This window comes from Mustela nivalis (genome assembly GCF_964662115.1).
Source record: "Mustela nivalis genome assembly, chromosome: 4".
Lineage (NCBI taxonomy): Eukaryota > Metazoa > Chordata > Mammalia > Carnivora > Mustelidae > Mustela > Mustela nivalis.
Window position 1 is genome coordinate 132,912,941 of NC_139023.1, and position 11,061 is coordinate 132,924,001.

At 36.6% G+C, this 11,061-nt stretch overlaps 1 protein-coding gene across 2 annotated transcripts in view; it reads left to right on the forward strand.

Moving 5' to 3' along the window:
* APELA (apelin receptor early endogenous ligand) overlaps positions 1 to 9,583 on the forward strand; it is a 25,350-nt gene extending 15,767 nt beyond the window's left edge. For both annotated transcript variants that reach the window (XR_014310763.1, XM_082727251.1), the window contains one exon: positions 8,153 to 9,583. The gene's annotated coding sequence lies outside the window, so the exon portion shown is untranslated. The remainder of the gene's footprint in view (positions 1 to 8,152) is intronic.
* Positions 9,584 to 11,061: the final 1,478 nt, after the last annotated feature.

The window sequence follows — 11,061 nt, forward strand, 5'->3', positions numbered from 1 at the left end:
GTTTTAGTCGTCGTTATTGATCTCTTACTGTGCCTTATTTGCAAGTTAAATTTTATCCTAGATGTGTAACAATAGGAAAAAACATAATCTGCATAGGGCTTGGCACTATCCATGGTTTCAGGTATTCACGAGGAGGCTTGGAATACATCCCTCAGGCTAAGAGGGGACTACTATAGCTCATTGTGATTTTGATTTGCATTTCCCTAATGACTAATGATGTTGAGCATCTTTTCATGTACTTCTGGCCATTTGTCTGTCTTTGGAGAAATGTCTTTTCAAATTCTTTGCCCATTTTTCAATTGGCTTACTTATCTTTATTGTTGAGTTATAAGCATTCTTTATACTGGAATACAAGTACTTCATTTGCAATTATTTTCTCCCATTCTGTGGGTTGTCTTTTCGCTTTCTGAATGTTATTCTTGAACACAAAAATTGTTAGTTTTGTTAAAGTCTGATTTGCCTGTTTTTTCTTCGGTTGCTTGTGCTTTAGGCATCATGTTTTAAAACCACTGACAAGGAGCACCTGAGTGGCTTAGTTGGTTAAGCATCTGCCTTCAGCTGAGGTCATGATCCCAGGGTCCCGGAACTGAGTCCCACATTGGGTTCCTTGCTCAGCGAGGAGCCTGCTTCTCCCTCTTCCTCTGCTGTTCCCCCTGCTTATAGTCTTTCTTTCTATCTCTGACAAATAAATAAAATTAATAAATAAAAATAAAAAATAAAACCACTGACTAATCCGAGGTTACAAATATAATTTACACCTATGTTTTCTTCTAAGAGAGTCTGTAGTTTTATCACTTACATTTATGGCTGTGATCCTTTTTTTTTTTTTTTAATTCTTTTTCTTTATTTTTTTAAATAAAGTCTGCCCGAACATGGGGCTCGAACTCACTACTTTAAGATTATGAGTCACATATTCTACTAACTGAGCCAGCCTAGAGCCCCTGACTAAGATCCATTTTGAGTTCAGTTTTATATGTGGTGTGTGAGTGAGGGTCCAACCTCCTATTTCTGTGGTCATCCAGTTCTAGCACCATTTGTTTGAAAACACTATTCTTTTTCCCCCATTTAATTATGCAGGCACTATTGTCGAAAATCAATTGACCATAAATGCAAAGGTTTATTTCTGGGCTCTCAATTCTATTTCATTGATCTATATGTCATTCCTTGTGCTAATACTGTTCTTTCATGATTGTTATAGTATTATAGCAAGTTTTGTTGTTGTTTTTTTTTTAAGATTTTATCTATTTATTTGACAGAGAGCACTAGAGGGAGAGCAAGCACAAGTGGGGGGCAGAGGGAGAGGGAGAAGCAAGCTGAGCAAGGAGTCTGCATGGTCCTGGATCCCAGGACTCTGGGATCACAGCCTGAGCTAAAGGCAGACACTTTAATTGATTAAGTTACCTAAGTGCCCTATAGCAAGCGTGTGTGTGTGTGTGTATATACATATATACTTTTTTTTTTTTTTTTTAATTCATTTGAGGGAAACAGAGAGCACCGGCAGAGGGAGAGGAGAAGCAGACTCTCCACTGAACTGGGAGCCTGCCGTGGGGCTCGATTCTAGTACCCGGAGGTCACAATCTGAGCCAAAGGCAGATGCCCAATCATCTGAGCCACTCAGGCACCCCCTATAGCAAGCTTTTAAATAAGGATGTGTGAATCCTCCAACTTTATAGTTATTCAGGGTTTTTTGTTTGTTTGGTAGGTTTTGTGGGTTTTTGGGGGGGTTTTTTGGGGGAGGATTATTGTGGTTGTCTTGAATTTCTATATAAAGTTTAAGATCTGCTTATGGGTTTCTGCGAAGAGCCAGTTGAGGTATGGAAAGGATTATTGAATCTATAGATCAATATGGGAAGTATTGCCATCTTGACAATTAAGTTTTCCAACTCAAGACCATGGAATGTATGTCCATCTAGTCAGATTTAATTTAATTTTTTAAACAATGTTTTGTAGGTTTTAGAATATGAGTTTTATACTTACTTTGTTTCTTAAAGTTTATTTCTTTTCTTTGAGTAATCTCCACAGTGTGGGGCTTCAACTCATAACCCCAAGATTAAGAGTCTCACACTCTACTGACTGAGCCAGACAGACACCCCTTCACTTATTTTGTCTAATTTATTTTTAAGTATTTTATTCTTTTGATGCCATTGTAAATGGAATCTTCTTAATTTCATTTTTGAATTATTCATTGCTAATATATAAAAATATAATTTGATTTTTGTTTATTGATCCTATATATATATATATATTTCTCATAATTTTTAGTAGGTTCTTTAGGCTCTGTTATGTATAAACTCCTGTCATCAGCAAATAGATACTTACACTTCTTTCTTTTTTCTTTTTTCTTTTTTAGATTTCTTTTTTTTTTTTTAATGTTTTATTTTTTTATAAACATGTATTTTTATCCCCAGGGGTACAGGTCTGTGAATCGCCAGGTTTACATACTTCACAGCACTCACCAAAGCACATACCCTCCCCAATGTCCATAACCGCCCCCTTCTCCCAAACCCCTCCCCCCAGCAACCCTCAGTTTGTTTTGTAAGATTAAGAGTCACTTATGGTTTGTCTCCCTCCCAATCCCATCTTGTTTCATTGATTCTTCTCCCACCCACTAGATTTCATTTTTAAATCATCTCTTTACCCAGCTTGGGGCTTGAACTCAAAACCCCAGGACCAAGAGGAACATGCTCTACTGACTGAGCCAGCCAGGCGCCCCTACTTCTTTCTTTCTAGTCTGGATGTCTTTTATCTTCTTTCCTTGCCTAATTGCCCTAATTAGAATCTCTAGTACAATGTTGTATAGAATTGGTGAAAACAGTCATCTTTGTTGTTACTTTAGATGGAAAGCATTCAGTCTCTCATCATTAAGTATGTTAACTGTGGGTCTTTGTATTTGTCCTTTATCAGTTTGAAGAAGTTCTCTTTAAGTTCGTTGAAAATTTTTATCGTGAAAGAGGAGTGTTGAGTTTTAACTTTTTTTTTCCCTCTGTATCTGTTGAGATTATCATGCATTTTTTTTGTTTTTTGTTCTATTGAAATTATGTGTGAAATATTAAGTGGTTGGAGAAAAAATTAAAAATTTGGTAAAATTCACCAGTGGAGCCATCTGGCCTAGGGCTTTTCTTTCTTTCTTTCTTAAGTTTTTTATTTAAGTTTAATTTAACATAACTGTATTATTAGTTTCAAGGTAGAGTTCAGTGATTCATCAGTTGCATATAACACCCAGTGCTCATTATTGCAAGTGCCCTCCTTAGGTACTGCAAGTGCTTTTCCCATCACCCAATTGCGCCATTCCCCCACCAACCTCCCCTCCAGCAACCCTGTTTGTTTCCCATAGTTAAGAGTCTCTTATGGTTTTTTTTTTTTTTCTTTCTGTTTTTGTCTTTTTTTTTTTTTCTCCTTCCCTTACCCTATATTCATCTATTTTGTTTCTTAAATTCCCATATATGAGTGAAATCATACGTAGGACTTTTCTTTGTGGAAAGTTTTTTAAATTGCTAATGCAGTCATTTTTATTTGTCATGGGCCCAGTTAGATTTTTTATTTCTGGGGCGCCTGGCTGGTTCAGTCAGTAGAGCGTGTAACTCTTGATCTTGGGGTCATGAGTTCAAGCTCCATGTTGGGTGTAGAGCATACCTCAAAAAAAAAAAAAAAAGTTTAAATTCCTTCTTACGCAATTTTGGTAGCTTGTATATTTTTTTTTTTTAAAGATTTTGTTTATTTAAAGAGAGAGAGATCACAAGTAGGCAGAGAGGCAGGCAGAGAGAGGAGGGAAGCAGGCTCCCTGCCGAGCAGAGAGCCCAATGAGGGGCTCGATCCCAGGACCCTGAGATCATGACCTGAGCCGAAGGCAGAGGCTTTAACCCACTGAGCCCCCCAGGTGTCCCAGTAGCTTGTATCTTTTTAGGAACTTGTTCTTTCATCTAAGTTACCCAATTTTTTTGTACATAGTTCTTCAGAATATTTCCTTATAATCTTATAAAAATGTTACTGTGAGGTCAGTAGTGATGTTTTTGCTTTCATTTCTGAGTTTAGTTATTTGAATTTTTCTTTATTCTTGGTCAGTCTATGTAAGGTTCATTAGTTTTATTGATCTCTTCAAGGACCAGCTTTTGGGTTTGTTCTTTTTCGTTATAGTTTATCCATTTTCTATGTCATTTATTTTTATTTTAATCCTTACTTTTTTCTGTTTGCTTTAGGTTTCATTTATTCTTTTTTTAGTGTGTTAAGGTGAACTGTTACCTTGCTGATACAGATCGGTCTTCTTTTGATACAGATGTTTAGAGTTACAAATTTCCTTCTAAGCATTGTTAAGCTACATCCCATAAGTTTTCATATTCATCTCAAAGTATTTTCTTTTAAGATTGTATTTATTTATTTATTTGACAGAGAGAGAGAGAGGGAACACAAGCGGGGGTGGGGGGGGGGTGCGAGGAGAGGAAGAGGGAGAAGCAGGCTTCCTGCCCAGCAGGGATCCCAGGACCCTGGGGTCATGACCTGAGCTGAAGGCAGACACCCAATGAATGACTGGGCCACCCAGGAGCCCCCAACTCAAAGTATTTGCTTACTTCCTTTATGATTTCTTCTTTGATCCATTGGTTGTTCAGCAGCGTGTTGTCTATTCCCACGTATTTGTGAATTTTTCAGATTTATTTCTTCCTGATTTCTAACTTCATCCTGTTGTTGAATCATCTATTTGTCCTTTTAATTTGGTCAGTTTTTGCTTCCATGTAGTTTGGGGGCTCTGTTGTTAGGTGCATGTATCTTCATAATTCCTGTATCTTCCTCAGTTGACTCCTTTTATCATTATAAAATGTCTTTGTCTCTAATAACTTTCAGTCTTAAGAGTTTATCTGACATTAGTATATCTGCTTCAACTGTCTTATGGTTGCAGTTTGCATATCTTTTTCTATCCTTTTAAGCGATTTGTGACATTTGAATATATGTGTGCTTTTATACAGTTAGATTAAAAGTTTGTTTTGTTTCTCGTTTTACCCAGTCTGACAAGATCAGCCTTTTGAATGGATTGTTCGGTGATTGCACCTTTTTTTTTTTTTTAAGTAGGCTCCACACCCACCATGGGGCTTGAACTCATGACCCTAAGATCAAAAAATCGCGTACTCTCCTGACTGAGCCAGCCAAGCTACCCAAATTCACATTTAATGTTATTATTGATATAGTTGGATATACAGTTGACACTTGAACAACCTGGAATTTCATATTGTATCCTTACAGTAAAGTAAGCTAGATAAAAACAAATGTTATTAAGAAAATCATAAGGGGCACCTGAGTGGCTCAGGTTGTTGAGCATCTGGCTCTTCATGTTTGTTGGTTTAGGTGATGACCTCGTGGATTATGAGATTGAGACCCACTTCTGGATCCACACTCAGCACAGAGTCTGCTTATCCCTCTGCCTCTGCTCTTCCCCACCAGTCCCTGCTCTCGCTCTCAAAAAATAAATAAAAATCTTTTTTTAAAATCACAAGGAATAGAAAATAGATTTATAGAATCATATCAAAAAAGAATCCATGTATAAGTGGACCTGTGTAGTTCAAACTCATGTTGTTCAAGGATCAACTGTATATCTGATATTTTACTTTTTAGCAGTTGCCCTAGGACTTAAACAGTATACTCATTTATCAGCATCTTCCTCAGATTATGCTATTTTTTAAGTCCATGAGATACAGAAATACCTGTATAGCCATATTCTCCTTCTTTTTAATTTCAGTACAGTTATATACATCTATATATGTTACACATACAAATTTTTTAAAATTATTACTTTCTACAATTTTAGGTTCTTTAAGGCTGAGAGAAGGAAGAAGAAATAAATGTTTATAATAGAGTTAATATATTAGCCTTCTTATTTACCATTTCCAGTTCTTGTCATTAGTGGATTTTTCTGATGTCTTAGTCTATTCAGGGTGCTATAGCAAAGTACCGTAGGCTAGGTGGTATTTCTTCCAATTCTGGAGGCTGGTTCATAGATCTCATCTTCTCACATGGTGGAAGACACTAAGGAGCTCTCTGGTTTCTACTTGGTAAGGGCACTAATCCCAGCCATGAAGGCTCTACCTCATAGTTTACTCACTTCCCAAAGGCCCTACCTCCAAATACCATGACATTGCAAATTAGATTTAAATACCTGAATTTGAGGGGCACACAAATATTTAATTTATACCACTTGAATCAATGTTTCCATTTGCTCTATTCCCTCAATTTCCAGAGACTTCAAAGACCTCTTTTTTAAGCAGGCTCCATACTCAATGTGGAACCCAACATGGGGCTTGAACTCAAAACCCTAGATCAGGACCTGAGCTGTCAAGAGTCCAATGCTTAACCAACTGAGCCAACTAATTATTTAAAGGAGTGGCACTCCTTTAAATAATTTTTTTTTTTAAAGAAAATGGCTCAATCAGAAGAGTAAATGACTCTTGATCTTGGGTTTGTGAGTTGGAGCCCTATATTGGGTGTAGAGATTATAAACAAACAAACCAACTTAGAAACATTTTTTTTTCACCAGCTAAGATTGTTTCATCAGGAGGAAGGGTCACAGAGCTCCTTGTACCCTCATTTAAGAACCCTGTAGGCTTTGCATTTTTTTTTTTTTTTTTTTTTTTTTTTGTCTTTTAAGTAAGCTCTACACCTACTGTGGGGTTTGAACTCATGATCCCCAAGAAATCAGGAGTTGTTCACTCTATCAACTAAGCCAGCCAGGTGCCTCTAGGCTGTGTGTGTTTTAAACATGGATACCTAGTAGTAAATTGCTCTGTAGAAAAGCTACGCCACCTTACATTTCCAATAGCAAGTTGTAAGAAGGCTTATTCTACACAGTTTTGCCAACACTGGGTGCTATCAATGTTTTTAATCTTTTCTAAGCTGATAAGCAAGAAACCCATCTCATTTTATGTTCCAAATTTAGGCAGTCTGAGGTGATTTCTAGAAGAGGCATACCTGCATTTTTTACTGCTATTCATTAAAGTTGACACCTCACCATGACTGTCAGGAAAGTGAAATGTTAAGGATGTGGAAGCTTCCAAAAATGAACCAAGAGAGTGCCTCATGTCTTCACAAGGGGGCCAAAACGAATTGCATAAGGAAACCTTGATACCAATGATTGTCTTCCTGTAAAAGATCCATTTTTCTTTTTTAAAAATTAGTTACATGTTGTCCTACCATATATTTAAAAGTATTAATTTAAGTAGTTTCATAACATTAAAAGATTTCTAGGGACCGTTTTATCTATTAAAATACCCCAAATTAAGATACTGGTTCTGGAGGTGCCTAACAGATTCAGTCAATAGAGCATTTGACTCTTTTTTTTTTTAATTTATTTGACAGTGAAAAAAAGAGATCAGGAGCAGAGGCAGTGGCAGGTGGAGGGAGAGGAAGCAGACTCCTCACTGAGAAAAAAGCTTGATCCTGGGCTCTATCTCAAAACCCTGTATTATGACCTGAGCTGAAGGCAGACACTTAACTTGCTGAGCCATCCAGGCACCCCAGACGTGTGACTCTTGACTTACGGTTTGTGAGTTCAAGCTCCAGGTTGGGCATGGAGCCTACTTGAAAAAAGATACTGTTTCTGATACGTTTTTGTGGCCCTGCTCCACATAAATTGTCTTAGCTAGTATAAATACCAAGAATCAAAATCCAAAATACTAAGAAAAATAGCTGGGACCGCTCATGTGGGTCACTGAGCAAACAGAGATTAGGTGAAAAATAATTCAATGAAAAAATATCTTTAATAACATAAATCCAGGGGCGCCTGGGTGGCTCAGTGGGTTAAGCCGCTGCCTTCGGCTCAGGTCGTCCTGGGATCGAGCCCCGTGTTGGGCTCTCTGCTCAGCTGGGAGCCTGCTTCCTCCTCTCTATCTCTCTCTGCCTGCCTCTCTGCCTGCTTGTGATCTCTCTCTGTCAAATAAATAAATAAAATCTTAAAAAAAAAAATAACATAAATTCAGACTTGAAGAAATAAAGGTACTTTTTCTATATTAAAAGGTAAGAAAATACAAAGTATACTGAGAGTTAACGCTCAGTACTGAAAAACATTGGTAAATTTCCATAACTCATTATCTGTTTAAAAAAATTAAGCATGGGTAAATTGGTCTGCTGGATAGCATTTCTTACTGTGTTTCTTTCTCCTTTGCCTTCCCAGTGTGGACCTTCTCTAGATTATCGTACCTGGTCTACCAGAAGAGGAATGAAGGAAAGATACCCACCCACACCATAGTGTGATTGCTTAGAAGTTCCTCTACAAAAAGGAATCCTTTGAAAGCATCTGGGATGATTTATTAATCTTACAGGATTCTCTTCCCGGTTTCTCTTTAGAGGGGAAAATAACAAATTCAAAAGCAATTCCAGTCTGAAGCACAATTATTTGCTTGTATATTAAAAATCTCTCTTTTTCTGCACATTACTATTCCTAGAGGAGTTAAAATAAAAACACTTATTAATGTCTTATTACAAGAATTAAAATTTTTCTTTCATAATTCTGTAATTCTCCACAAGTATTAAAATGTTTGTATACGTTTGTATATGTTTGAGTGATTTTTTTTCAAAAATGCTAAATCTCTAATCAAATGCTTTGACCATTTGGCTTTACAGAATAAGGATACATTAATTGGTTCATTGATTATTTATATAGTGAAACTAAGAAAGAAGCTATTAATTGCTATCAATTTTATATTATAGGTTTTAATGTTTATGAAAGTATTTTTTTATTTTGAACAATACCCATAAAGTCATAAAAGAAAGTTTGAAATACTAAGATGTTAATTTCTGAATCTGTCTCTCATTATGTAATTACAAGAAGCCAGTGCTTTATTTCCTTCCCAGTGTGAGGTCTTCCCAAGTTGTTAAATACACTCTTAATTTGTATTTATTAAAAGACTAAAGTTAGCTCAATGCCATAAAGTTTTTATTTTACTGTAAGTAAATTCCAGGTATGAAATTTATGAAATCTTGATTAGAAATTTTGCTTATAAACATTGTAGAGTGGAAGAAACAATAAACCATTAACCCTTATTTTGATAAAATGGAAGCTTGGGGGCACCTGGGTGGCTCAGTCTGTTAAGCCTCTGCCTTTGGCTTAGGTCATGATCTCAGGGTCCTGGGATCGCGGTCCATCCCCATTGTGCACCCACCCCACCCCCCACCCCCAGGTGCTCCGCACAGTGGGAGCCTGCTTCCCTTCCTCTCTCTCTCTGCCTACTTGTGATCTCTGTCTGTCGAATAAATAAATAAAAATCTTTAACAAAAAAAATAAAAGTTTGGGATTGGTATACTATAAAGAATTGGAGATAGAAATTCTGAAATCACAGTTTGTCTCCCTTTCATAGTTAATTAATGGTATCTTTTGGAATGGAAAGTACTGTAAAACACTGTAATTAACTTGAAACACAAAAGATGTTTTATGAAATGTATTACCTCATTTAAATTGGTTACTTTGGGGGAAATTCTAAATAATTTTCTGGATAAATTGTAATTCCTTTACACAAGTGCATTTCAGTAGAAACAAAAGCTGTTATCAGTTATATTTATGTTTAAAACATGTACTTGTTTTAAATAAATAAACAAATAAATAAAACATATACTTGTTTATATATTTTGTATCAACAAAAGAAAAACAATTCAGTTCAGGGGTGCCTGGGTGGCTCAGTGGGTTAAAGCCTCTGCCTTTGGCTCAGGTCCTGGTTCTGGGATCAAGCCCCGTATTAGGGTCTCTGCTCAGCAGGGAGCCTGCTTTCTCCTCTCTCTCTCTGCCTGCTTCTCTGCCTATTTGTGATCTCTGTCAAATAAATAAATAAAATCTTAATAAATAATAAAAAATAAATAAATAAAAATTAATAAATAAATAAATACTACATGGGGCGCCTGGGTGGCCCAGTGGGTTAAGCCGCTGCTTTCAGCTCAGGTCATGATCTCGGGGTCATAGGATCGAGTCCCTCGTCGGGCTCTCTGCTCAGCGGGGAGCCTGCTCCCTCCTCTCTCTCTGCCTGCCTCTCTGCCTACTTGTGATCTCTCTCTGTCAAATAAATAAATAAAATCTTTAAAAAAAAATACTACAGTTCAGATACTATCTTATTGAATACAAGCCAACACTTTTTCAAGTACAGACTCAAATTCACAAAGCTAAAAACTAGCCATATCATTGTAATTAATGGTTGCAGATTTCTGCCCAAACAACTGTAAGTTTTCAATAAACATTCAAGTGTCTAGTTGTCTTAATTTTGTATAAGAAATGTTCAGAGTGTTGAGCACAGCATGGCAGAAATGCTTCTGATATTTGTCTTTATTTTCATTTTTTATTGCTTTCAGTTGTGGCATTTAAGGTTACACATCCTCGATACATACCCTGCCACTGCAAGCTTTTTAAATTACTTAATTCAGGATTACCAGGATAAGGGCAAAGATTCTTTCAAAATCTATAAAAACTCAACAACCAGTCATATGTACGCTGGAAGTTGCATACATACCAGAACAAATCCATGATAATGGAGCCAAATTTAGTCACTGATGAGATGAAGGGGAAGACCAGAGGATGTCAAATATGTATACTTTAAACCTAACTTCCCCTATGATTTGATGTTTGTTTCATTATTTTTTATAAAAGTTCTTTGTAATTGCTAACATTTTCAGAACACAAAGGAAAATAGATTTTACATAGTTTAATCAAGATGCTTAAGGGGATCAGAAGTAATGGTGCCACCCCTCTTTAAGGCCATGAGGTGAATCAGGGAAGTGGAGCAGATGGCAACGCATGGACCAAATAAGAGTCGATCCTTCCCTCTTGGCTTAGTTCCTTCCAAACTGAAATCAGTGCGGTCTTTGGTTCTATTTTTGCACTATTTTTATTCCTTCCCAGAGCCAGGACTAGAATATGTGGACACAAAATTTAAGGGCGTGCTCAAAACCTCACTAAACAAGTAATGGTTTAACACCATTTTTAAGAAAAAAACACCAAAAAAAATGCCTGATGAACAAAATATCAATTTTTTAAATAAAGACAGGATCAACCAAGCCATGTTAAGAGCCTGAAGCAAAGGGAAAAAATGAGTAATTCTA